The sequence below is a fragment of the Ambystoma mexicanum genome, chromosome 6q (genome assembly GCF_040938575.1).
Source record: "Ambystoma mexicanum isolate Mex_15411 chromosome 6q, UKY_AmexF1_1, whole genome shotgun sequence".
In the NCBI taxonomy this organism is placed as follows: Eukaryota; Metazoa; Chordata; class Amphibia; order Caudata; family Ambystomatidae; genus Ambystoma; species Ambystoma mexicanum.
Window position 1 is genome coordinate 1,179,778,441 of NC_090937.1, and position 26,152 is coordinate 1,179,804,592.

Consider the following 26,152-nt stretch of genomic DNA (forward strand, 5'->3'; position numbering starts at 1 on the left):
GCAAGGATACTTAGTGCTTAGTTTTTCCATGTTGGAATATTTGTGAGCAAACAACATTATTACTGTAGGTGAGTGACAGAAAAACATTTACATGGCGTTACATTGCCCCCACAGCGCTCCACAGAGAGGTACATCTTGCATTTGGTATTTACTTTCAAGGGTTAGTAGTTGTGCTGGAAGTTGTGGGGCTTGTTAGAATTTATAAAATAGCCAGGTTTTGAGGATTTTCTTGAATTTGGGGAAGGATGGTTGATTGGTAATGGAGGATGGGAGTGAATCCCAGATTCTGGGGGCTGCTACTGGGAAGCTAGTGTTGCCTGTTCTTGCATTTCTAAAGCGTGGGATGCACAGAAGGGTGTCTGTGTTCGATCTTAGTGTTCTCAATGGGATTTTATGGATTAGGCATTGGTTGAGGTAACTTGGTGCTGTACCTGCTACACATTTGTGTGCTATGATGAGGGTTTTGTGTATGATCCATTACTTGTATGGGTAGCCAGTGTGCTTCTTTTCAATGATGAGTAATATGGTCTCTTTTTATGCCTAGTGCTGCTCGGAGGGCTTTGTTCTGAATTAGTGGCATTCTGTTCAAGTTTCTTTTTTGAGGTTCCTCGAAGAAGTATATTGCAGTAGTCGATTTTTGCCAGGATGAGGGCTCTGGCAAGGGTGGTGCAATTTTGGGGTGTGAGGAATGGTCTGCTAAGGGCTATGAGCTTGGCTGTGTATGCTGTGGATGAGGAGAGTGCACTTAGGGGTTTTCACATAGTAAGGCTAGAGTCTAGATAGACTCCTAACGTTTTGACTTGTTTGGAGATATTGATTGGTGTGCCGTCAATGACTATGGCTGAGTAATGTGGGTGAAGTTTACTTAGTCGGTCTGGGGCGCCTACTATGAGAATCTCTGTCTTTTCTCCGTTGAGGCAATGGCTGTTGGTTGCCATCCAATTCTGGATGATGGAGTAGATGTTATTGATAGTGATGATGTCCTGTTCGAGGTCGCCTGAGATTGGGATGAGTATTTGTGTGGAATCTGCAAAGCGGGTATATATTACACCCAGGGCATCGAGTGCTGCAAAGAGTAATTGTGTGTATGCATTATAGAGTGTCGGGGAGAGGCATGAGCCTTGGGGAACTCCCAGTGGGACTGTAATGGGGTCTGCTGCAACATCACCTATTGCTTCTCTCGACGTGCGGTCTGCCAGGAATGACTTAATCCAAGCAGTGGCCTCTTTTGAGAAGTGGAAATTGTTAGCAAGCGTAAGGCAGAGTTTGTTATGGTCTACTAGATCGAAGACCGTAGAGAGGTCTAAGAGTAGTAGAATACATAATTTCACTGAGTCCCTAATGGCATCCATCCAGTTTTTTTAGGTCCAGTAATGCAGTCTCTGTGCTACGTCTAGGGCGGAATCCTGATTGTCTTTCTCTTAGTAACTGGTTATTTTCAAGGTGAGATTGGACTTGTGTGCATGAGATTTTGTCTATTATTTTGAGAAAGAAGGGCACTGTGGTGATGGGCCTATAGTTGGTGGGGATGGTCGGGTCTAGTGATGGTTTTTTGAGAAGTGGGGTGACCCAAGCTTCTTTGATATTGGTTGGGACGGTATTTGTCTTAAACAAGGGGTTGGGGTTGACGAAATTGGTGTCCATAGGTGCCAGTATGGGGGCGCAGTCTTTGACTAGTTTGGACAGTAGGCTGTCCCCTTTACAGTTTGAGGGTTTGAGTGCGGCTATTGTTTTGAGTACAGAATTAGAGTTCACTGGCTTGAACTGAAATTTGGGAGAGTTGGTGTGTTCTAGTGGTAATGAGGCTGGCTTGGTGGTGGGTGTAAGAGTTTTCTGTGCGAGTCCATTTTATTTTGGAGTGTGTTTATCTTGGATGTTAGGGCATCTTGGATGGTGGTGCACCAGTCCTTGTTTACAGTGACTAGGCAGGGAGGGAGGATAGGAGCTTCTAATTCTCCGATGATAGAGAATAGCTCTTTACTGATTGAGGTGGCGTTGGTGAAACGTAGGTGGAGGGAGTTAGCTTTCTGTGTGAATATTTCTGCTTTATAGACTTTGGATATATGCTTAAGTTGTGTTTTGGACTCATTGGTAGCGTTTTTCCTGTGGAGATGTTCATGTGCTCTTTTTTTTCTTCTAAGTTCGATAAGGTCGTCGTTGAACTATGTGTTGTTACGTTTAAGCTTGGGGCTCTTACGTTTGAGAGGTGCTAGATCGTCCACTGCAGTTTTGAGACAGCTATGGTAATGTGATGAAATGCTGTCTGGGTTGGAGTCGTCTATGGGATGTGCGCAGAGTAGTTTGTCCACCAGTGGGGTTAAGTTATCAATGATAAGTTTCTTGGAGTTTCTTGCTAGTACGGGGGTGGAAAGTGTGTTGGTGGGTGTGGTGCTCTTGGTAAGGACAAAGTTGAATCTGATAAGGAAATGATCTGTCCAGGAGATCTCTAGGATCCCTTCAAGCAGTACTGTGGTATTCAGTGCCAGAATCCAATCTAGGGGGTTGGGGCGTTGACAATTTGCGAGAATTGCATTTCTAGGAATGCAATATGGAGGGCAGTGGCCTTGAGGTCGGAGGGATCATTGAACCCTAGATTGACGTCTCCTGGAAGAATATATTTGGTATTGGGCACGAGAGCAGGGGAAATGAGGAGAGGAAGGTCTGTGTCTGGAGTGCTATTTGAGCTAGGGGTTTTATAGATTATAAGAAAGTTGATAGCGGTTTTGGGGTCAGTGGTTAGTTTGACAGCTAGCAGTTCGTACCAAGGTAGGGTTTCTGTTTTACATTCTCTAAGCTGGAGGGAGCATTTTGATATGATGGCTACTCCTCCACCTGTGGTGGCTTGACAATCTGCTCTGAGTATCGTATAGTCTGGTGGAATGGCGATGGAGGGTAATGGGTCTGAGGCTGAATGCAGCCAAGTTTCTGTTAGGACAAGGAAGTTGAGTTCATGTTCAAGGATAAGATCATGTATGTCGATGGCATGTGTTCCCAATGATCTTACATTGATCAAGGCACCTTTTAATGGCGGTGTATTCAGGTTGGGGGTGGATTTAGGTGTTTTTGGTGCTGGGGGGTGTGCTTGTGGTGGCAGTGCGGCCGTCTGGGGCCTTACATGTTTCCAGTTTGGTTTGGCGGAGGTTGGTGTGCTGGACTTCATGGTTTTGCGGATACTGGTGTTTAGATAGGTATCAATGTTTTTGGTGTGAAGTGGGACGTTGTAGTTACGGACGGTCCTGGAGGAGAGTCTTATTTTTCTCAGGGTGCCTAGTATGGGCTTGGTGCAAGCAGGCCTTAGTGCATGCTGGCTACTAGGTGTTCTGGTGGAAAGTCTGGCTTGGCGTAGTGTGCCTATGATAGGTGTGTTGTGGGTATGGGTGTAAAAGGTGGTGTGTTCGGTAGGAATGGAGTTAGACATGGTGATGGATGATGTATAGGACAGTATAGACGTACTAGGCCTGAGCTTAATTGGATGGAACCAGAGCATGGGGTGGAGTCTAAGGGATAGGTGAGCCATACTTTGGATGTGGTGGGTGGGCCTGGAACTGAGGTTGCGATTATTTTGGTACGAGAATGGGGTAGCTGTTGGGCATTCATTATTGATAGTATCAGTATTGTCAGTATGCCTGGCGTTGCGGCTGCTATCCTACCAAATCTGTAATACATGTGTCTAGTGTTTCCGCTTTACGTGGTTGAGCAATCTTGAGCAGAAGGCCTCTGGGGCTAACCGGTGATAAGTATCAGACAGTGGGCAATGGGCAGGCACAGTACAAATGTCACACCATGGGCATGGGGGCATGCAGAGTACAATTGTGAAGCAATGGGCCACTAATGGAGGCGGGATGCAATAGTCAAGCAGTTGGTCACTACGGCAGGCACAATACAGTTGTCAATCAGAGGGCAATAGCGCAGGCAAGGTGTAATTACCACACAATGGTCATTGGGGCAGGCAAGACACAATTGTGATGCAATGAGTACTTGGAATACAATCGCTAATAATATGGAAGGGAAACATAATGGCTAGTAGTAAAACTAACATAACAGTATGCAACTGAATATTGAGAGAGGCTGGCTGCGCCATATCGGGGGCTCTTTTACAATAAAACTTTATTATGAATCACAAATCAATTGTGGTCAGTTAATCTTAACAGAATCGAGGACGAAAAAAAAAGTCAAAAAACTTTCTAAGGAACAATACCGATAGACCGTGCAGGACAGTATGTATTTTCTAGCTATAGAGTGATTACCTTAAGTGCGGTGTTGCACCGCCACACAGTGGTCGACAAACTACATTGCGCTCGGCTCCCCCTCTTCACAACTTAACTGTCCCAAAGAGTCCTGAAAGAAGTTTCTCCGTCATGGAGTTCAGGGTGCAACTGCCACGAGACTATATCCTGGCGTTCTGCCGTTAAGCGTTTAGAACTGCAACCAAAAGTAAAAACCTTAGCTGGGTGCGACAGGCTGACCCGCCACCAAGCCCCTTCCCTGGGCAACCGGGTGGCAGCACTGCCCTGCACAGCACTGGCACCCGAGATGCTGTGATAGCCACAGGACAAATCAGCACGGCAGTGTGAAATAAAGCACGGGTTGCCCCCTGGGGCGCCCACAGCGCTGCTTCCCCAGAACACATGCCACCACAGTAACGACTGCCCAAAAGGCAGATTATCTAGAAAACGTATGGATGCTCTTTTCTTACCGCTATGTAACTCGGGCTCAGCTGTTTCCCGGCGCTGCCATTGCCGGTGCCGCACCCCCAATACCCCTCCCTCACTGGGCGCCACGTCGCCAGGCAGAGAAGGCGTGCGGAGGCTGGGCCTAGAAGGGGAGGGGAGTGGAAGGAGAGGCCGGGGCAGGCCCGGCCAAACGTCACCGGGGGACAATGCCGGCCTGGCTTATGCCGTGTTTACTACTGTACTACTAGCAGGTGTGAGATGCGGGGGTGCACAGCGACTGGCTGCTGGAACTGTCGGTCCGCATCGCGTCTTCTCACAAATGGATGGCAAGGTAGCGGGCCGTTTCTATAACGTTTTACCAAACATTCTAACCATTTTTAATTTCTTAAAACTCTTCCCTCTCTTTCCAACTTCTTTTACTGTGTATATATTTAAAATTGTTCCACTGTTAGTTCAAACGACCAGGAAAAAAATCCAATTCTTACTATGTATGCGTGTCTGCAAACTGGACTTTTTTTCTGGTCGTTTTGATTGATTGATTTATAGAGCGCTTTGCACCAAAGCTCTGTCTGTACATTGTAACAACAAATACACAGAAATAACAACAAATTAACAGTGTGAGCAAAAAATTACAACTTGAATCATTCCATAAAACAGTGTAAAGAGCAATTACCTGAGGGAGGGAGAAGTGGAGTGGGAGTTGGAGAGTTGAGGGGACCAGGAGAAGGATTGAAAAAGTGTAGAAGGAAGGGAGAGAGAGAGTAAAGGGAGAGGGGGGAGAGGAATTGAAGTGAGGAAATCAGGGGGGGTAAGAGAGCGCAGAAGGAGGCTTCACGGAGGGGGATGGAGAAGAAGAGATTTAAGGGAGGTGCGAAATGACTAACAGCGGCACGATTTCAAAATATATGCACAGTAATAGAAAGAGTGAATGATTTTTCGAAATGCCACCCGCTTGAAGGTCCATGTGGTCAGTGTTGGGGGCCTTCCTCGGATCACCGGGCAGGCCCCTATGTGTGTCGGGAGCACCCGACACAGACCTGCAGTGCAGCGCCCACGCCACGAACAAAGGGGAGGGGGTCACCGCACCCGTGGCGGATCACCGGAGCAACCCACATGGCTGAGGGCACCCAGCACACCGTGGCCCCGGCTCTGGGGGCACCCAGGCCGGGGTCGCTCCAGCAGCCATGGTCACATGGTATCAGGATCCCCATGGGATGGAGTTTCCCAGCAGGGGCACCGTCCTCGTGCTGGGCCCCGTCCCTGGGCCCAGATCAGGCAGTGTTGCACCAGCATGGTGCCAGACAGGAACAACACTGGAGCCTTTGTTGGAGTGACTGACGAGCCGGAAACAGCTTGTGCTTTTTATTAACTTGGTCACATGGTTCCCCATGTGACCACGACAAACATACTGGGACATACCATGTCTCCCACCGGAGGTGACATGCAACACTCCTCCTTTTTCATAACAACAAAATAAATGGAACACCATGACATAATGCACACACTAACTCTACAAACCATAACTCCCACACACATGCACCCTTTATTAACCTGGGTTAGTGGATCTCATGTTGCTGAACGGCACCACTGAGGAACCCTGGCATCACATAAAGCACTCCACATATACTGACGTTCACCAGTTTACATTTCCACCGACTGGGCCATTTTAAGCAACTCCAAGTCTGCCGGCTCTCAGCCTTCATGGGGATGTCTACAGTGTCCATCGGCGTACCCATGGAGTAGCAGGAGACCAGTTTGGATCCTCGCCTATGTTCGCTTAGGACAGTCACACCACAGTTCAGTGGCCGGCAAAGCCGCACCTGGGGGCACCAGGGGCCACATCGGCCTAGTCCTTCGCTGGTAGAGGCAGATACCATGGCAGGCTGCTGGCGTGGCCATGATGGGCCAGCTCCATATTCAGGGCAGGCAGCGCTGCACTTGGGAACGCCAGGGCGCCACCTCAGTCTGATCTCTGGGTGGTTGCAGGGAGACTCGGGCAGCACGATGGCAGGGTGGGTGATTCAACGATGGGCCACTCCCTTTTCCACACCAGGCTCATTGATGTTCCCTTGCCGTGTCCACTGGCTGCATGCACCTGGACCGGTTCAGAGTCGAAATCCCTGAGGGCGCACGAGAACTCCCCATGGAGCCGCTACCCTTCGTGGCTCTTCAGTGGCAAACTGAGAGCCTCTGTGAGGCACACATTAACGGGCCCTTGTGAGTGACCACCCAGCTGACCAGTGCAGCGCTCCATTCTGGTGGAGGGTGGTGGAGCGCTGCAGGTTAAGACTGCCCCCTTTTCCTTGCCGCTTGGGGCTGCACCCCACCCCATTGTCCACGTGTCCTTTTTATTCTTCTTCCTTGCGGGCCCAGTTGGAGTTGGGCCCGCCTCATTTTTTTTTCTATAGCGGCGCACTCCGCTGCTCTTCAATTTCACGGCTTGAGGGTGGGGGAGGGGCAGTGCCTCCTCATTGCAGCATGGGCTGGGGTAGCGCAGTTCTCCTTGCGGCTGGGGCCGACGCACTCTATTCCTTTTCTGCTCCAGGATGGAGCACTACAACAGGTCACCCCTGGAGGGCCCGGGTCTTGTGGGGGCCAGCGCAGTTCTTCACCTCAGGTGGGGGGACAGCAGCAGCTCACGACCCGATGCCGCTTTGCTTTGTACTTTTTTTTTTTCTCCACATTTCTTTATTTTTTGCGCGGGCCCGGTTGGACTTGGGCCTGCCTCCCGTGGGGGTCACCTTTGGTGTTTGGCGGCCCCTCCACCTCTTCAGCGGTGTGGTCGATGCCACTTATCACCAGGGTTTGCCTCCGCTGTGCGGCAGCCCCATTTCACATTTTTCACCGCCGCAGCCCGGTATGTTTAGGCCATGCCCCTTGCTTTTCGCTCCGTGGCCGATGCCGCCGAGTGTTCCTCCTCCTCACGGGGGGGAAGGGAGGTGGACAGCTCCCTCCCTCCTGGTGGTGGTGGGGGCAGACTTTCTTTCTCATGCGGCCAATGCCACACACCTTAAGATACGGCTGCAGCCAATGCTGCCACCACTTTCTCCTCTCCTTTGTTGCGACCAACACCGCCTTTTCATTTTAGTGCGGTCGAGGCCGCTTCTGAGCCTCGGTGTCCAGCCGCTCCATTTTGTATTGCTTACAGGTGCGGGAAGGGACAGCTTACCCTCCCCCCACTCTGCGGATGCCGCTTTCCTCAATGGGGGGGTAACTCGCCTCCCTCCTGGTGTGGTGGACGCTGCCTCCCTCAACGTTGCGGCAGAGGCCGCCTCCATGGTGTGGGAGGGGGCGCAGCAGCACACGTGGCCGATGCCGCTTCACTCTTCCTGGTGCTGGTACCAACCACACCTCCTGGCCATCGCGGCCGCTCCGGCCCCGCACAGCACGGCTCCCATGCGGGCACCAGGCGTCCTGTGTCCATGAACACGGGCCCTGGGCCTCCCGCTGAGCCACCTCAGCAACAGCGGCCGACGCCGCCATGCACACGGGGGCTCCAGCCCTCGTCGCCATTGTTGGGGGCCTGTCTCAGATCACCGAGCCGGCCCCTACGTGTGTTGGGAGCACCCAACACAGACCTGCAGTGCGGCGCACACGCCACAAACAAAGAGGTGGGGGTCACCCCACCCGCTCCGGATCACCGGAGCAACCCACATGGCTGGGGGCACCCAGCACACCGCAGCCCCGGCTCTGCGGGCACCCAGGCCGGGGTTGCACCAGCAGCCATGGTCACATGGCATCAGGATCCCCATGGGACGGAGTTGCCTAGCAGGGGCACCGTCCTCATGCTGGGCCCCATCCCTGGGCCCAGAACAGGCGGTGTTGCACCAGCATGGTGCCAGACAGCAACGACACCGGAGCCTTTGTTGGATTGACCTACGAGCCGGAAACAGCTTGTGCTTTTTACTAACTTGGTCACATGGTTCCCCATGTGACCACGACAAACATACTGGGGCATACCATGTCTCCCACCAGGGGTGAGGTGGCGTGCATAATTTCGACCAATTTGATTTTGTTTGAAAGAAAGCAAGTAATTAAACCCTGGCTCGCCAACACACGATTCACTCTATTTCCGCAATTGAGACCCTTTGGCTAGGAAGCCGCCTCTGTGATTTTCTTTTCTTCCCGTCACTAATTGGCGTAACGCTCGCTGCAAATCACACTGTCCACGTGCAGCTTTGTTTGGCTTTTCCCTTCAGCTTGTGATATTATATAGCGCCATGGGTGGCGCCGAGATCCGATATTGACTTTATCATGAACTCATTATGTAGGAAATCCGCTGGTGTTCTGGTTGGTGGACGAAACGATGATTTCAGGCATATGGCTTCCAGTTTGATAAAAAGTATGCATTTTTTTCCTTAAGGTATTTCCATACCTTAATTTCTGCACAAACCTAGACTTCTAGATGGTGCAAATAGAGGAGAGGGACTATCCACCATGCTCGGGGCTTTAAGGGGGCCAGGGCTACCAGGGCTCCTAAAGTTCACAGAAAGGGCTTCCAAGCCAAGGCCTCCGACCAGCCCCAGCCATGCCGGCACCCCAGGCAGCCATGTAGCCAAAGCGCTGCACAGTTACGCAGACTGCCTGCAGATGTCATCACTTCGGAAGTTCTGACATCTGCAGACAGTCTGTGTAACCGTGGCTTCGGCTGCCAGATGACTCTGAGCTCCGAAACAGGAAAAGGGCTGGAGGGGATAGTCTCTCCTTTTTGTTTTCGAGCAAAGGTTCATCATGCACAGTGGTCGAAGTGTACGAAAAGAAGTAGTGGAGCTATCTTCCCTGCCGGTCTGACCCGCTCTCCACAAACCCCATCACTGCGCCCCCTCCCACACACAATCCAAACCCCCAAACAAACACACCTATTATTTAAGGGGATGTTCAGTGCAACACTGAAGCGCAAGCTTCAACTTCTTCCCACACTTTTATTTTAAAACGAAACCGTTCCAGCACGGTTTCTTTTTTAAATAAAAGTATAGGAACAGTGAAACTTAAAAATAAAAAGTATAGGAGCACCGCTCTCGACCGCTCCCACCCATTTCGACCTCTGATCATGCATCACAAAGCCTTTTAAGCTAGGCTTCATGATGCGCGATGACTCTACTCAGAAACAAAAGGAGGGGCTGCGCCCTTAATTCCTTCTTCTGTTTCAGAGTACAGAGTCCTCCCCCAGCAGGCCGACGTTTCATTCAGGGAGCTTATGTTTTTTACCCACGTGGCACCTTTAGTGAAAGGCCTGCCTGCTGCGTGTGAGAGGTGGTGCACACTGGTGTCACACGGGCCTGGGCACACCAAAGGTTATAACGCTGGTGCGCCCCAGCTTCCCTGCTTTCACCTGCCGATCTCCCCACCCACTGGCGAAGGGGGTGTTCATTACGGAGCGTGGTCTAAGTACACACATACTTAGGCCACGCCCCTAATGAGAGCCCCCCTCGATTTAGCTTCCCACTTAATCCACTGACCATGCTTATTCACAAATTGGTGAGTGACACCCAGCACTTGGCGGATATCAGTTTACAGGGTCTCCAGATGTGGACATATCAGCAATGTCCACGCCAAGATATTCGCATTTCTTTACCTGCTTTTCTAATTCCCATTTCGGTGTATATTTTATAGCTCCATTCCTTTTGTTGCTGAATATCATGATCTTGTTTTTGCAGTGTTTATCTTAAGATGGTAATTAGTGGCACAAGGTGATAGTTTTCTTAATAATCCACGAAGACCTTTAGGAGTATAGCTCGGCAGGATAGCTCAGTGGCAGCGCGCTCGCCTTGGAAGCAAGACAATGCGCTTCGATCACAGGTTTGATCTCCGGGTCCGCGCTTAGATACCTGTGGATATTAAGCATGTTATAAATAACCAATTATAATAATAATATATATATGTATACAAATAGGAGGCCATCGTTGTACACCAGACAATTTATGTTCTTTTTGTGTATTATAGTTTACTAACAACCTTTTTACACATTCTCAACAGGAATGTTGGTTCAAAGTTAAAAAGATTTCCAGTTAGGCAGAATTGGTCCCCCATTTAGACGTCCTTGTTTCATGCTCAGTCTTGCTTTCGGACTTTGATCCACAATAATGTCGAGCCAATGATCTGTCTATTGTCGATATCCATATTGCTGCTACAGTCAGGAGTGACCACTTCTCTCATTATCTTCTCTAAAATATTGATTCCCCGCACACACCAGTCCTGGTTTGTCTCCCTCTGTGAATAGCTCTCACCATTTGTCTGCTGTGAGCGATTTTACAATTTTCGATGTATTTTGCTATAAATGGAGATCTCTCGTCAGTCACTCCATGACAGTGCAATATTAGGTGTTTCACTGTTTCCAGGCTTCCTTGAGTGTTGCAGAACCTGCAATGTCCATCATTTCCCCTGCGTTTTCGTGTCTTGTGGAGATATTCGTTAGTTTGATAAATGTTTAGTCTTATCCTTAAACATGTGTTGCGATGAACTTTACTTGGAAACGTTTGCAGGTATCGAGGATATGTGTTTCTCAGGCGATGGTTTGTGGCCGTATTTCTCGAGGATGACAATTGCGTTTTCGCTTCCAGGGTTTTAATCCAGTCATTCCTCTTCAGCTTTTCCTTCACTTTCTCTGGATTTTCAATCAGCTGTTTTAAAGATGCGTTCAAATACTCCAGATATTTCTCACACTTATTTTTCCAGTCGGTTAGGGTCCTGGATCTTTTAACTTTCCCTTCTTGTTTTAGGAAGGTATACCCCGGTGCCTGTAAGTCTTCGGACAATTTTCGTAGCAGCCCCAGAGATTTCCAAAGAACTATGGAACGGAGAGACTGTAGGCCAAACTCTGCACGGATCGCTTCCATAGGCTTGGAACTCGTAGCGTTTTCTTCCAGAATTCTCCTTCTAGAATTTCCCACACCTTCCACGAAAGGTTTAGCACAGCCTCTCCTCCATATGTCAAAATGGGTATCACTTTGTTCACATAGAATGTCCTCAGGGGCCCTATTGAAAATGTGCCATATCTAGCATGCAATATGGCACTTTGGGAGGCTAGCATAAGTAGCTTTTTGATGTCATTCCTCTTCCCATGCCTTTTCTGCCAGTGAAGTATTGAAGTTTATACCCAGATAGCGTGTTGCGTGTACTTTTTCAAGCTTTTCCCCACCAATTCTCCAATTAAATAATTTTGAGCATTTCCCATGTTTTGCCCCAATAGACATTATCTTTGTTTTTGCACTGTTTATGGCCAGGTCATTTTCATACGTGTAGTCTTGAAGTTTATCTAATAGGTGCTGCAGGCCGATCTGGGTCTGATCCGTTATTACCAGGTCGTCTGCGAATGCAATGACTGGGATCTCTGTGTTGTTCAATTTTGGAGGAAAGTGCTGTGTCTGTTGGAAGGCTTCAGGTAGATCTGCAATGTACAATTTAAACAGCGTAGCTGCTAGGGGACACCCCTGCTTTACTCTTTTGTTGACTTGAATTGCTGGTGTGCAGGTGCCTTTTTTTTCAGGCCCGACGCAATTTTTTTTTTTTTTTTAACGTATTGCCTCTATCCTCTATGGGCCACAGCAGCTCATCTGGACATTTCCAGGCACGTAGCTTTGACCACAGTTTCTGGCGGTTTACACCATCAAAGGCCTGTTTCATGTCAATAAAGCCTATGAAAAGTGTGCCTTTTGCTCTGATGGTGTCTAATTTTAGCAGCGATACAATGAATAGGTTTAGGTCTGTCCCAATACCCTTTGTGAAACCTGATTGTTGTGGATTTGCGATTCTTTTGCACTCTGCCCATTGCGTTAACCGTGTTTGTAAAGTAGATGTGAAGACTTTTCCTATCACGTCTAGTAACGTAATGGGCCTGTAGTTCGCTGGGTCATCGCTCGCACCCTTTTTGAATATCGGGATTATTATGCTCAAAGTCCATGACGTAGGAATCTTTCCACAGTTCTCAATGTTCTTAAATACTGTTGCTATAAAGCTGACCCAGGCATCTGGGACTGCTTTGAGTTTTATGTTTGAGAGGCAATCTGGACCTGCTGCTGATGAGTTTTTTATTTTTTTTATCATGCCTCTAATGTGGTCCACGTCAGCTTCCACTACCCATTTAATAGGAGGGTGACCAGCTTGCTCAGTTGGTTCCTTGTTGTAACTTGCAAAGACTTTGGCATAGTGAGCCAACCTATTAGTCTCGGAGACACCGCAATTTAGCCGGCTTTGCTGATTCAGAGTGATTTTGTTTATGATTGACCACATTTCTCGTGAAGTTAAGTCGGCCATTGCTTTTATCATTTCTTCGCCTTGTTACTGTTTACAAATTGTTCTAAAGCTAATCATCCAGTTTCTGTATCGCTGTTTTCTGGCCTTCAGCAATCGCTTTAGTTCTATTTCATTGATGTTTGGTTTTTGCTCTGAATGTCTCTCAGGTCTTTTCTTAGGTGTTTCCGTTGTTCCACCACTGTACTACTGTATCTGTACCTGGGATCTAGTAAGGGCTGTTTCAATCCAGTCTTCACCACCCTATAAGATTCCAAAGGGGGTTTGTATGAAGTGTCTGAACGATCTAGTTTAGTTTCATCTATGTACTTGTCAGTTAGTTTTTTTATGTCTTTTTTCCGAAGCTTTAATCTGTTGCCTCCTTGGTTTATTTCCAGTGTCTGGTATTAAGTTTCACAGCATAGACACTTGTTACATCCCAAGTTAATTTTAGTGTGTTGTGGTCACTATGGAGTTGTGATTTCACTTCCAAACTTTGTATTTTATCAAGATGATTCCTCGAAATCCAAATGTAATCTATTGTGGAGCTTGACTCCCATTGGCCATTGTCTTTTTGCCTGGGATGTCACCTTCTATTTGCCCATTTAACATGTACATATTTCTGGCCTCCATCACTCTGATCAATTTCATTGGTTTTCTGTTGCTTGTCACCATCGACTTTCTAATTGGGAAACCCTCTATATTTAGACCATTCATGTTTAGGTCTCTGCAAATTAGCACCATTGGGCAATGATGATGCTCTTGGGCATTATCAATTATTGATGGGATTATGTCTAGCATCTCTGTGGACTTTTTTTTTACTGGATTCCAGTATACATTTATGAGAACCAGAAACGTAGGAGTATTAGTCGCTTGCTCGGTAGTTTGTAGAATGGTCCACAGTATGTATGGATTTGGAGTTCCATAGTCGAGCACTATTAAATTGCAGTCAATTTTGATCAGTGTCAAAAGCCAGACAAATGGTCTTCCATTGCATCCCTTTTCGGCTGGATTGATTAGCGTTTCGAAACTGCCACAAGCTGGCTTCGCTCTTATCCACGTTTCTTGGAGATAGATAATATGGGCTTCCTTCAGCTCTGAATGATTATTGTTGAACAGGTGATGAAATCCTCTGCTTTTCTATGATATTAATGTACCTGCTGGTATAGTTGGATTGCTTCTTTGCTAGTCCTTTCTTAGTTTGTTCAAGGCAGAGGACAGCCATCCCCAATCAACTTATGTTTGCATTGCCAAGCTGTGGCGGAAATGCAATCAGTGAGGTAAATGACAAATAAAATCAGCCATATATGTGTTGAACAACAAAGGGGCCATGATGCATCCTTGTTTTGGCCCTGTTTAGTTGTTATGGGGTCAGTTAGAGTACATTTACTGTCAATTCTGACTCTACTGGTGGTATCAGGGTACAGTGTGCTTATAGGATTTAGTAAACCGAGGAAGAGTCCCCACTTCTTCAACTTCATTCACAATTTCAGCCTGTATCGAATGCCACGCTGAAGTCTACAAAAGCCACGTACAGTGAAAGATTTCGTCACATTCAGTCGCGTTATACCATGGAAACCAAGCCAATAACATTATCCATAGTGGAATTACCTTGTGTAAAGCCGATTTGATTACACAGGAGAATCTTGTTATTTTTAGTCTAGGCATTAAGTTCTTCCAATAGGATTCTTGCAAATATTTTCCCAAGTGCATTGAGAATGGCTAGAATCCTATAGCTTGCAGGTTTTGAATGATTCCCAAATGTATAAAATCAGGACTGTGATGCATTTGCACAATGATTCAGGGAGCAATCCATTTAGGCTGATGTATTGCAATAGATTATGTAGGATGTGTTAGGGGTCAGGAATGAGAGACTGACACAAAATTGTAGGGTTCTCAACCTCTGCAGTGTTTATTAAAACAAATTGGGTGTGATAAATCCCTATCTGTCCATATCCTAATGGGAATGTGCCAACCTACGAAACTAAAAATGAAAGTAATTTGACCATGTGCCCAATTTTGTGTCTGACCCTCACACTAACGCATACAAAACTGTGCAAGGTAAATGTCTGTAGTTCCAACCCAACAAAAGAAAGTGTGAAAGTTCAAATAGGTGATTCCAGTAATCCAGTAAAGCAATCCTTGTGTTCAGGAGTTGGCTCCCTTCCCCTGAATCAATTCAGGAAGCCTATTGGAAATATGTTGTTACTGTCCAAATGAATGAAAATGTCTCTTTGGATTCAGCAAAGCAAACATTTCTCATCCATACAATATGGTTGTCAGAATAGCCAAACACATGTCTTTTACGCAGAACACTCTTCTGAGGAGGACAACACCAAATGTCTCTTTATAGCATACTGTTCACAGTGTAGCCAAACCAAATGTCTCCATCATAGAACACTGTTTTCAAAATGATAAGGCTTCTCTCTTACACAACTGTTCATCTCCTGACAGGAATTCCTCAACCTAATCCTTCACCTACCAATTAGTAAGTGTGGCAAGGGCGGGGACTGAAGCAATTACTTCACGCCATACTACCCTACCACTCAACCCTACAAGCCTAACTGTTGTAAACTCTTGCATCTAAACTATACTCACAACATCGTTGAGTGCACCCGATTTGCTCCATTGAGTTGAATCACACCTCTATATAGTCTGCACAAACCACACAAATGTAGAAAGTGTGCTTAAATAGCATAACTGTGGTTTGTTGGTTTAGTTGCATTTAGAGAGTCTACCTAATAGCGTAATAGAGCGTGCCTAATAAAATAATTGTGGTTTAGTTGCATTTAGAAAGTGTGCCTAATAACATAACTGTGGTTTAGTTGCATTTAAAAGTGTGCCTAATAGCATAACTGTGGTTTAGCTGCATTTAGAAAGTGTGCCTAATAGCATACCTGTGGTTTATATGCATTTAGAAAGTGTGCCTAATAGCATAACTGTGGTTTAGTTGCATTTAGAAAGTGTGCCTAATAGCATAACCGTGGTTTAGTTGCATTTAGAAAGTGTGCCTAAATAGAATAACTGTGGTTTAGTTGCATTTAGAAAGTGTGCCTAATAGCATACCTGTGGTTTATATGCACTTAGAAAGTGTGCCTCATAGCATAACTGTGGTACAGTCGCATTTAGAAAGTGTGCCTAATAGCATAACTGGGGTTTAGTTGCATTTAGAAAGTGTGCCTAAATAGCCTAACTGTGGTTTAGTTGCATTTAAAAGTGTACCTAATAGCATAACTGTGGTTTAGTTGCATTTAGAAAGTCTGCTTAATAACATAATTGTGGTTTATTTGCATTTAGAAAGTGTGCTTAATAGCATAACTGTGGTTTAGATACATTCAGAAAGTGTACCTAATAGCACAACTGTGGTTTAGTTGCATTCAGAAAGAGTACCTAATAGCATAACTGTGATTTAGTTACATTTAAAAGTGTGCCTAATAGCACAACTGTGGTTTAGCTACATTTAGAAAGTGTGCCTAATAGCATACCTGTGGTTTATATGCATTTAGAAAGTTTGCCTAATAGCATAACTGTGGTTTAGTTGCATTTAGAAAGTGTGCCTAAATAGCATAGCTGTGGTTTAGTTGCATTTAAAAGTGTGCCTAATAGCATAACCGTGGTTTAGTTGCATTTAGAAAGTCTGCCCAATAACATAATTGTCGTTTAGTTGCATTAAGAAAGTGTGACTAATAGCATAATTGTGGTTTAGTTGCATTCAGAAAGTGTGCTTAATAGCATAACTGGGGTTTAGTTGCATTTAGAAAGTGTGCCTAAATAGCCTAACTGTGGTTCAGTTGCATTTAAAAGTGTACCTAATAGCATAACTGTGGTTTAGTTGCATTTAGAAAGTGTGCCTAATAGCATAATCATGGTTTAGTTGCATTTAGAAAGTGTGCCTAAATAGCATAATTGTGGTATAGTTGCATTTAAAAAGTCTGCCTAATAGCATAACTGTGGTTTAGTTGCATTTAGAAAGTGTGCCTAATATCATAACTTTGGTTTAGTTGCATTTAGAAAGTCTGCTTAATAACATAATTGCGGTTTAGTTGCATTTAGAAAGAGTGCCTAATAGCATAACTGTGGTTTAGTTGCATTTAGAGTGTGTCTGATAACCACAGTGTGCCAAAGCTGAATTTAGAACATTCCCTAACAACTAACTGCACTCTAACTCAATTTAGAGCGTGTACCCAGAAACCACACTGTGCCATAGTTGAATTCAGAAAGTGTGCCAATGTTGTAGCTATGGTCTAGTTCAATTTAGAATAATATCCTCCTGTGGTTCAGTTTAACTTAGAAACCATCCCTAACTGTGGTATAGATAATCTTAGAGAGTGTGGATAATATCTTCCGGTGGCTCAGTTGAACTTAGAAACGGTCCATAACTGTGGTATAGGCAAACTTAGAAAGAGCGAATAATATCTTACGGTGTCTTACGTTCAACCTAGAAACTATCCCTAGCTGTAGTACATGTAAAGATAGAAAGTGTGAACAATCAACCTCTGGTGGTATAGTTGAACTTGGAATTTGTGAACAAAATCTTCCTATGCCAACTATAACACAGTTCAAACTTAACCATGCCATGAGCCCACCCAACCCACCAAGGTCAGCCGAAAGAGACCCGCTCGCGCCCGCCTCCCTTCCCTCTTGCCCTACCCCCGGGCCCCGTTCCCCAAACCATCCCGCCCCCCACCACATCCTCTGCCCAACCCCTATCCAACTCCCAAGCAAGACGAACCACCCCATCCCAATCCAGCCCACCCTCCACGCCACCCCCACCCCATCCCCTATCCAAACACCAAGCCACAGGAGCCCGATGGCGAGCCAACCGTCCTAAGACCCCTGTTCCTCCCATCCCCTCCACCCACCTGCCCACTATCTTCATACCGGTACCCCCAGACCCCCAACTAAAGGCCCGCCTAGCCTCCCAAGCACACCCAGCCCCGCAACCACCCCCCACCCTTCCCCTCATCAACTCCCACCAACATCCTCCTCCGACCCCACTCTTTCCCCTCCCTAAAAACTGCTTGCCTCACCCTAGCAAGAACAGTAGCCACATCCCTATCACCCTCCGACCCACCTACCATCTCTCACACACCAACCGCAACAAAAACCCTGAAGAGAAAATGTACCTGGTCCCCCTCAATCTCTCACTACTCCTCGCCACTCCTGTCTCAACCCACCACCTTAATCTCCCAATCTCAATCATCACCACCCTCCCCCGCCTCACCCTGCCTGAAACCCATATCCCTTGAATTCTCACCAACCACAACTGAAACTCCCAACCCCCCGCACCCCACCTTCAAATCCCCCGACCCAAATCCAACCAGCCCGACACACCCGTCCAACCCCTCCCCCCACACCCACCACCTCGACCGCCCGCCTACTCTTCCCATCGACCGCCAACCACCCCCCTCTCTCTTGCTCCAGCTTCCACTCTCTCCCCCCTCCGACCCTGCCCACCACCCCTCTGACCCACTGCCCCTCCCCTCCCATCCTCCACCTCTGTTACTCCCACATCATCCTCCTGTACCGAAGTAAGATGCATCCTTTTTAATGCCTAATCTGTAGCAAAAAACAGAGACAGCATCTTTGACCTCCTCGCCTCTGACAAACCGGACCTGGTCTTTATCTTGGAAACCTGGTTCTCTGATGACTTTGCCCCTATCACCAATGAAGCCTTCACCGCAGACTACTCCCCCATCCCACCTAACCGACCCTCGAGAGGAGGAGGAATAGCGATCGCCTTCAAGTTACACTTCTCCGCCTCAATCATTGACAACCAGCCAACCATCTCTTCCTTCAAATTGCTTCTCGTAAAACTATCCCTCCCCCCTCGTTCTCCCACAGCTTCCTAATCATCTACAGACCTCCTGGCTACGACAGACCATTCTTAAACAACCTCTGCGACCCGTTAGCCACCCTCCAATGAAACCATGCCACCCTCACCCTTCTAGGAGATTTCAATATCTGGCTTGACATCCCCACCAACCCTATGACCCACTCTCTGTTTGACTACCTAGACGTGATTGACCTCCATACCCACATAAACAGGCCAACTGACTATAAAGGACACACCCTTGATGCCATCTTCAGCTCCTACGACCAGATACATCTACCCCCCACCCCTATCATCTGGTCCGATCACTTCATTGTCTCTTTCACCATTCACTCACCCACCCCACCCTCCATACCCAAACCAGAACCTCCAAATCTACGCAAATCCTGGAAGAAACTAAAAATCCTTCCCGACCTAGCTGACGCGCTTCTTCCTCCCCTTACCCACCCACTTGATGAATACCTAACCTCTGACGCCTTTGACTCATGGCTCAATATCTCATTAATCCCGCTCACCCCCTCTTGCAAACCATCAGCTCGCCATGGCCCTTTTCCTAGATGGTTTACACCAGAACTGAAGACTGCAAAACAACTATAGAAATCCTTCGAACGCAAATGGCAGAAAGACAAAACCATTCTGAGCAGATCCACCTTGGCCCGGCACCATCGCCACTACAAAGCCGAATTCCGGAAAGCAAAAAAAGCCCATTACAACTCCCGAATCCTGAACTGTGAAAACACCAGCAAAGAACTCCACAAAATCATCTCCAAATTCACCAAACCATCATGTACCACCTCCCAATCGACCCCCTCACAATCACTCTGTGACTCACTCTCTCTCCACTTCTACACCACTGCTCTCGAAAGAACAAATTCTCTAACCAACAAACTGGTCCTCTTGCACCCACCACATGATCCACCCACCCTATCTGCCATTCCACTGCCTATAACCTCTACCCACCGACCTTCGACTCCTTCACTCCAATATCAACTGACCAATTTCTGAAACTTCTCTCTGCCCTCAAACCATCCGGCTCCCCGCTAGACCCCTGCCCAGCCACAACCCTCAAAGAAATATTTGCATCTACATGCACAGGAGAACACGCAAGAACCATCATAAACGGCTCCCTCTCCTCAGGAATCTTTACTGATGCGTTCAAAACTGCTCATGTCAAACCTCTTCTAAAAAACCTTCCCTCGACCCCAAAAACTACCGCCCCATCTCAAACACCAGGTTCCTTGCTAAGATCATTCACTGAACCGCCTACTCCCAACTAAATGCCTTTGTCTAAGCCAACAATCTCCTAGACCCGGCTCAATCAGGTTTCAGATCCCGACACGGAAACGAAACCACCCTAACCTCAATCTGGGATGACCTTAAAAACACTGCAGATTCTGCGGGATGCACCACATTAATCCTTCTTGACCTATCCGCCGCCTTTGACACAATCAACCACTCAATCCTCCTCAACTGCCTCCTCTCCCTAGGAATCCGTGAAAATGCTCTCAAATGGATAGCATTCTTCCTCAACAATAGAAAACAAATAACCCTACTCTCCTCCTATGCTTCCCCCGCCCGACCAGTCAATACCGGAGTTCCACAAGGAGCTTGCCTGCTTGCCTATCAGCCCTCCTGTTCAATCTCTATATGTCCACCCTCTCACGAATAATCCGCTCGCACAATATCCTGTGCTACAACTACACCGATGACACCCAACTAATCCTAGAAATCCTAAATCCGAAACCCAACTACCAACCCTACCTCGCTGCCTGTCTCCTTTACATAGATCATTGGATGACCACAAACCACCTCCTGTTAAACCCCTCCAAAACTGAAATCATGGTGTGTGGCAACACCAAACTTCTTCCGCACCCCCTTCCCTGGCCATCTGCCATGGGAAATTCCCCGAAAACCTCAAACTCAGTAAAAAACCTTGGATGCACTCTCGACACTGACCTAACCCTCTCACTCCAAGTCAACAACGTCTCTAAGTCCTGCCACTACCACCTCAAAATTCGTGGGTGCATTTTTCCATACCTCTCCTTTCCCAACAGACTCTCTGCGGTCCAATCAATTGTTATGTCAAGACTGGACTACGCTAACACCCTCTACCTCGGAGTCCATGTGTACCACCTGACTAAACTACAAAGAGCACAAAATGCAGCGGCCAAACTCCTACTTGCACTTGGCCCAAGAGATCACACCTCCCCAGCTCTCAAAACTCTGCACTGGCTTCTGATTGCCCGGAGAGTGACCTTCAAAACCTTATGCATCTCTCAATGAGCAATGCATAAAACTGGAACTCAATATCTTCAAGACAATCTAAAACCCTACCATCCACCACACACTCTAAGATCAAGCTTTGCCCGCCTCCTAGTGATACCAAAAACCAACTCAGTCAGGTTAGGTGGATCATCATTCTCAACCCTAGCCCCCACTCTGTGGAACTCACTTCCACCCCACATCCGAGACACCAAGAACCTCATGTCTTTCTGCAAATTACTGAAAAAGTGGCTCTTCCCCTAAAAATAGACTATTAACGCAAACAGTATAACAGCAACAACAGTCAGCAGCCAAGGTTGCTGTATCAAAAATAACAATCCAGCATCAAGACCCGATAGAGAAAAATGAAAACTAAAACTGCTAATGTAAACTAAAATGGATAAACTGAATAGAATGAATGAAGTGGATGAAAGGAATGAAGTGGATGAAAGGAATGAAGTAGATGCAGCGGGTGAAATGAATGCAGCGGAAGAAACAGATGAAGCAGATGAATCGGATGCAGTAGGTGTAACGGATGAAGCGGGTGGAAGGGATGAAGTGGACAGAACGGATGAAGTGGACAGAACGGATGAAGTGAACAGAACGGATGAAGTGGACAGAACGGATGAAGTGGACGGAACGGATGGAACAGATGAAGTGCATGGAACGAATGAAGTGGGTGGAACAATGAAGTAGACTGAGCGAATGAAGTGGATGGAATGGATGGAGCAGACGGAACAGATGGAACGGATCGAACAGACCAAGTAGATGGAACAGACAAAGTAGATGGATCGGACGAAGTGGACGGATCGGACGAAGTGGACGGATCGGACGAAGTGGATGGATCGGATGAAGCGGATGAAGTGGATGGAACGGAACAAGTAGTTGGAACGGAACAAGTGGTTGGAACGTAAGAAGTGGAAAAAACGGAAGAATGAATTGGATAGAATGGAAGAAGGGATTAAAAGAAGTATCGTGAATAGATGAAATGTAACAAACGGATGAGAAATAAAGTACAGACCATGTATACAAAACAGAAAAGTAGATTGAACGCGTGGAAGGTATGGAGTGACAAACAAAATGGACAAAGGAATGAAATGGATGAAAAGGTGACTTAATTGAGCAGAGAGAATAGATGGAACAGATGGAGTTGACAGAAGGTATAGAGCGGATCGAATGCACAGAATGGATCAAACCGATAGAGTGAATGGAAAAATGGAACAAAGTACTAGCAGTAATAAGTCTACCTGTCGAAACAAACGGATGAAGTAGATGGTAAAGACAAATCAGATGGAACGGAGTAAACGTACTGGCTAGAAGAGCAAATGGAACAGACGAACAACACATAGAGTGATTAGAACGGATGGAGTGGGTGGAACGGATGGAGTGGGTGGAACGGATGGAGTGGGTGGAACAGATGGAGTGGATGGAACGAATGAATGGATGGAACAGACTGAACAGATGGTAGGAGTCGAACAGATAAAACAGATGAGTGGATTGAAAAGGTGAGACTACCGAGCAGACTGAACGAATGGAAAAATGACTAGCTTTAACAAATGGAACTGATCAAATGGACTGAACAGATGCAATGGATAAAAACGGATACAGTAGACAGTATGGATGCAGTTGACGAAACAAATGGAGTGGAGGGAACAGATGGAGTGGATCGGTCTGATGGAGTAGATGGAATAGATGAAGTGAATGGAACAGGTAGAGTAGATGAGACCGGTAGAATGGATGGAACTGATGAAGTGGATGGAACAGATGGAGTGGAGGAAACGGGTGGAGTGGATGGAACGGGTGGAGTGGATGGAACGGGTGGAGTGGATGGAACGGATGGAGTAGATGGAACGGATAGAATTGATGGAGTTGATGGATCGGTTGGAGAGGATGGATCGGTTGGAACGGATGGAGCATATGGAACGTATAGAGTGGATGGAACGTATAGAGTGGATGGAACAGATAGATAAAATGGAACTGATAGAATGGAGAGAACGGTTGGAATGGATAGAACGGAAGCGCTTGGAACAGATGGAGTCCATGGCACAGATAGAACGGATGGAGTGCATAGAACGGATGGAGTGCATGGAATGGATATAGTGCACGGAATGGATATAGTGCACGGAATGAATATAGTGCGCGGAATGGATGGAGTGGATAGAACGGATGGAGTAGACGGAACAGAAAGGACATATGGAGTGCACAGAACCGATGGAGTGCACGGGACCGATGGAGTGCACGGAACGGATGGAGTTGATGTAACGGGTGGAGTGGATGGAATCGGATGAGGCGGGTGGAACTGATGGAGTGAGTAAAACATGGAACAAATCGAATGAATAAAAAGGATGGAACAGACGGAACACACTAAACAGATGGGAAGGATGAAACGGATCAACAGACTGGATGGTGTAGTTTATGTAGATGAAGGATCGAATGATGGAATGAATCGAAAGACCAGTAAACTACATGATGAACCAGATGAAATGTACGAACAGACGAAGCTGAATGAACGGACAGAGTGAATACAACAAATAGAATAGATGGTACAGATTAGCGCTCGATCTCAAGCACCTTACTGAAAACCGAACCTTACTGAAAACCACCACATCACACCACCACGTTTACTCTCTCCTATACACCACCACTCAACTAGAACACGGTGATACTATGACTCATTCGGTATAGCTGTTCTCATACTAACACCCGACTCATACTCCTCATCATCCTAAGTAAACACAGCTAGCTCAGCACACACCGCTAGCCTAAGCGTCTCCTCAGGCCTAACACAGCCAGAAATCAGTCTGGGTATCAACCCACCAGAATGAACACATATTCCTGACCTCTCAACCACCACACCTACCTCTAAGAAGCAGCTATCATGCAAGTACCACGCCAGCTGCACACATATTCAGTGCACCCACGCACCTTATGACTCTCTCTCTCTCTCTCTCTCTCTACTGACTTGAACTACGGTTCCCGAGGGCGTTCAACTTACCAGCGCTTTGAGATCATTCCAATGATACATAAGGCGCTATATAAATGCAAAATAACACAACATAACATAACATATCCTGGTTTACTCTCCTGCCAGGAATATCTTCTTCCAAAACAATTCTTTACACCTGGTACTCTTATCAGGTCTTCCTTTTACTTCATGCAATCATATTTCTTCAGTGACACAATTTGTTGACTGTCAGTCAGTGGTCGAAGTGTACGAAAAGAAGTAGTGGAACTATGTTCCCTACTGGCCTGCAACGCTCCCCACAGTCACCATCACTGCGCCCCTCCCATGCACAATAAAACTCCCTAAACACATGTGCCTGCTCTTTAAGAAAACAGCCTGCGCAGTGCAGTGAAAGTGCAAGTTTCAACTTCTTCCTAGACTTTTATTTTAAAACGAAACCGTTCCGGAACGGTTTATTTTTAAAATAAAAGTATATGAACGGGAACACTTAATTAAAAGAAGTAGAGGAGCACCGCTCCCGACCGCTCCCGCCCACTTCGACCACTGCTGTCAGTGGCTACTTGTATCAATTTCCCCCATGCAAACTTCTCATGTATGAGGGTTTGTTCAAGCTCTATCTGTCAACCTTTCTTCCAATTTCTCTTGGCTCTTGACAATTCTTGCTCCAGATCCCTCCCACCTGACATCTTATGTCAAGAGAGCTGCCAAACCTTTGCCTCCTTATCTCTCTCTTAATGTCTCATGACTTATATCAATGCTGGTTCCAGGTTTTCTGCAACTGACATCTCATGTCAGGAGACAGGAGAATTGTACCAAGGTTGCCTCTTAAATTCTTTCCCAATGTATTTTGGCTTATAGCAATGCTGCCCCAGGTTTCCTGCAACTGACATCTTGCGTAAGAAATATTGTACCATATTTGCCTTTTTTATCTTACTTTGATTTGGTCGACAAGAAGTATCCGTTAACCACTCTTTCACTGTTGCGTACGCCCCAGGGCCCCTTCCACTCTCACGCTGAATCACTGGTATCCCGTGCTGTGACTCTGAGAGTCTCCCGCAGGGCTGGCTTCCCCGCTTATGTAGAGGTTTGTTTGGTTCCTGTGTCAGTATTCACTTCCTTTGCCCCCGGGACCTGCACAACTTAACAGGGTCTCTTCTCTCCTGACCTGACTGTGCTTCAATCACATCCTCGTTGTAAAGACTGGAGGGGGGTGTCTGTACTTCTGCTCTCTATATGGTAGAGGAGAGGCACGGAGGACCCCAGCCAAGATTCTCTATAGGGTAGCAATGGACGAGCAATCAAGGCCTAGCTTCTCAGGATGTGATGCAGGTTGGTTCTTAAGTACCAGATTATGCCACACTGGTAGGGTTTTGTTTTGTACCAAATACGAAAATGTTTCCATGCGCCTGGATATGTATTACAATTCAAAAAGGTGTTGCAGTTGATGTCGGACAAAAAAGGGGGCTTTTGACCCCTACCCCTTTGAGAAAACAGTTGAAGAAAAGATGCTCCACACTTGAGGAACTGCGCCACAGCGTTTATTGTGGAAACTGAAATTTATTAATTATAATGCCCTTTTGGATAACCCGTGTTTCGACACACCAGTGTCTTTTTCAAATCAGGGCTGGTGATAAAACTAGTAAATGTGTAGCCAAAATTCACTATTGTATGATTTTCTACTTAGACATATAGTTTCAATAATACGCAATGTAGGAGACTTTAGTAATTTTGAACTTTTTAAATGACGAGTCACATGTATTTACTGTCTAAAATGTGATATTTTGGCATGAATTACAATAGGGGGATTTAACCCATGACTTTCTGTTCTACTGAATTGAAGACTTTTGATTTGGAATATAGGTAAGGCCTCCATGGGCACACTTCTATATCTATTATCTTAAGTAAGATTGGCGTTTTTGTCTAAATAATACTAGACACTGACCTATGAGTATGTACTAATGCGTTGTTGTTTTTTACCTTTTTGCTTTCTTTTTACTTACCTTGAACCTCCTCCCCTTGACCCCTCCTTTTTTCTCTGCGACTATTTTTTATTTAATTGAATTTAATCTTTTGCTTTCATGGTTTGCTTCTATATGTGTTTGACTGTGCATTATGATCTCTGATATATGTTTTTCACTGTGAATTTGGCTACACATTTACTAGTTTTATCACCAGCCCTGATTTGAAAAA

At 46.4% G+C, this 26,152-nt stretch overlaps 2 protein-coding genes across 2 annotated transcripts in view; one reads left to right on the plus strand and one right to left on the minus strand.

Moving 5' to 3' along the window:
* FAM114A1 (family with sequence similarity 114 member A1) overlaps window positions 1-4,889 on the minus strand; it is a 399,688-nt gene extending 394,799 nt beyond the window's left edge. Inside the window, exon 1 of the mRNA XM_069631803.1 lies at window positions 4,697-4,889. The gene's annotated coding sequence lies outside the window, so the exon portion shown is untranslated. The remainder of the gene's footprint in view (window positions 1-4,696) is intronic.
* LOC138516569 (toll-like receptor 1) overlaps window positions 4,872-26,152 on the plus strand; it is a 95,165-nt gene continuing 73,884 nt past the window's right edge. The window contains exon 1 of the mRNA XM_069631802.1: window positions 4,872-5,004. The gene's annotated coding sequence lies outside the window, so the exon portion shown is untranslated. The remainder of the gene's footprint in view (window positions 5,005-26,152) is intronic.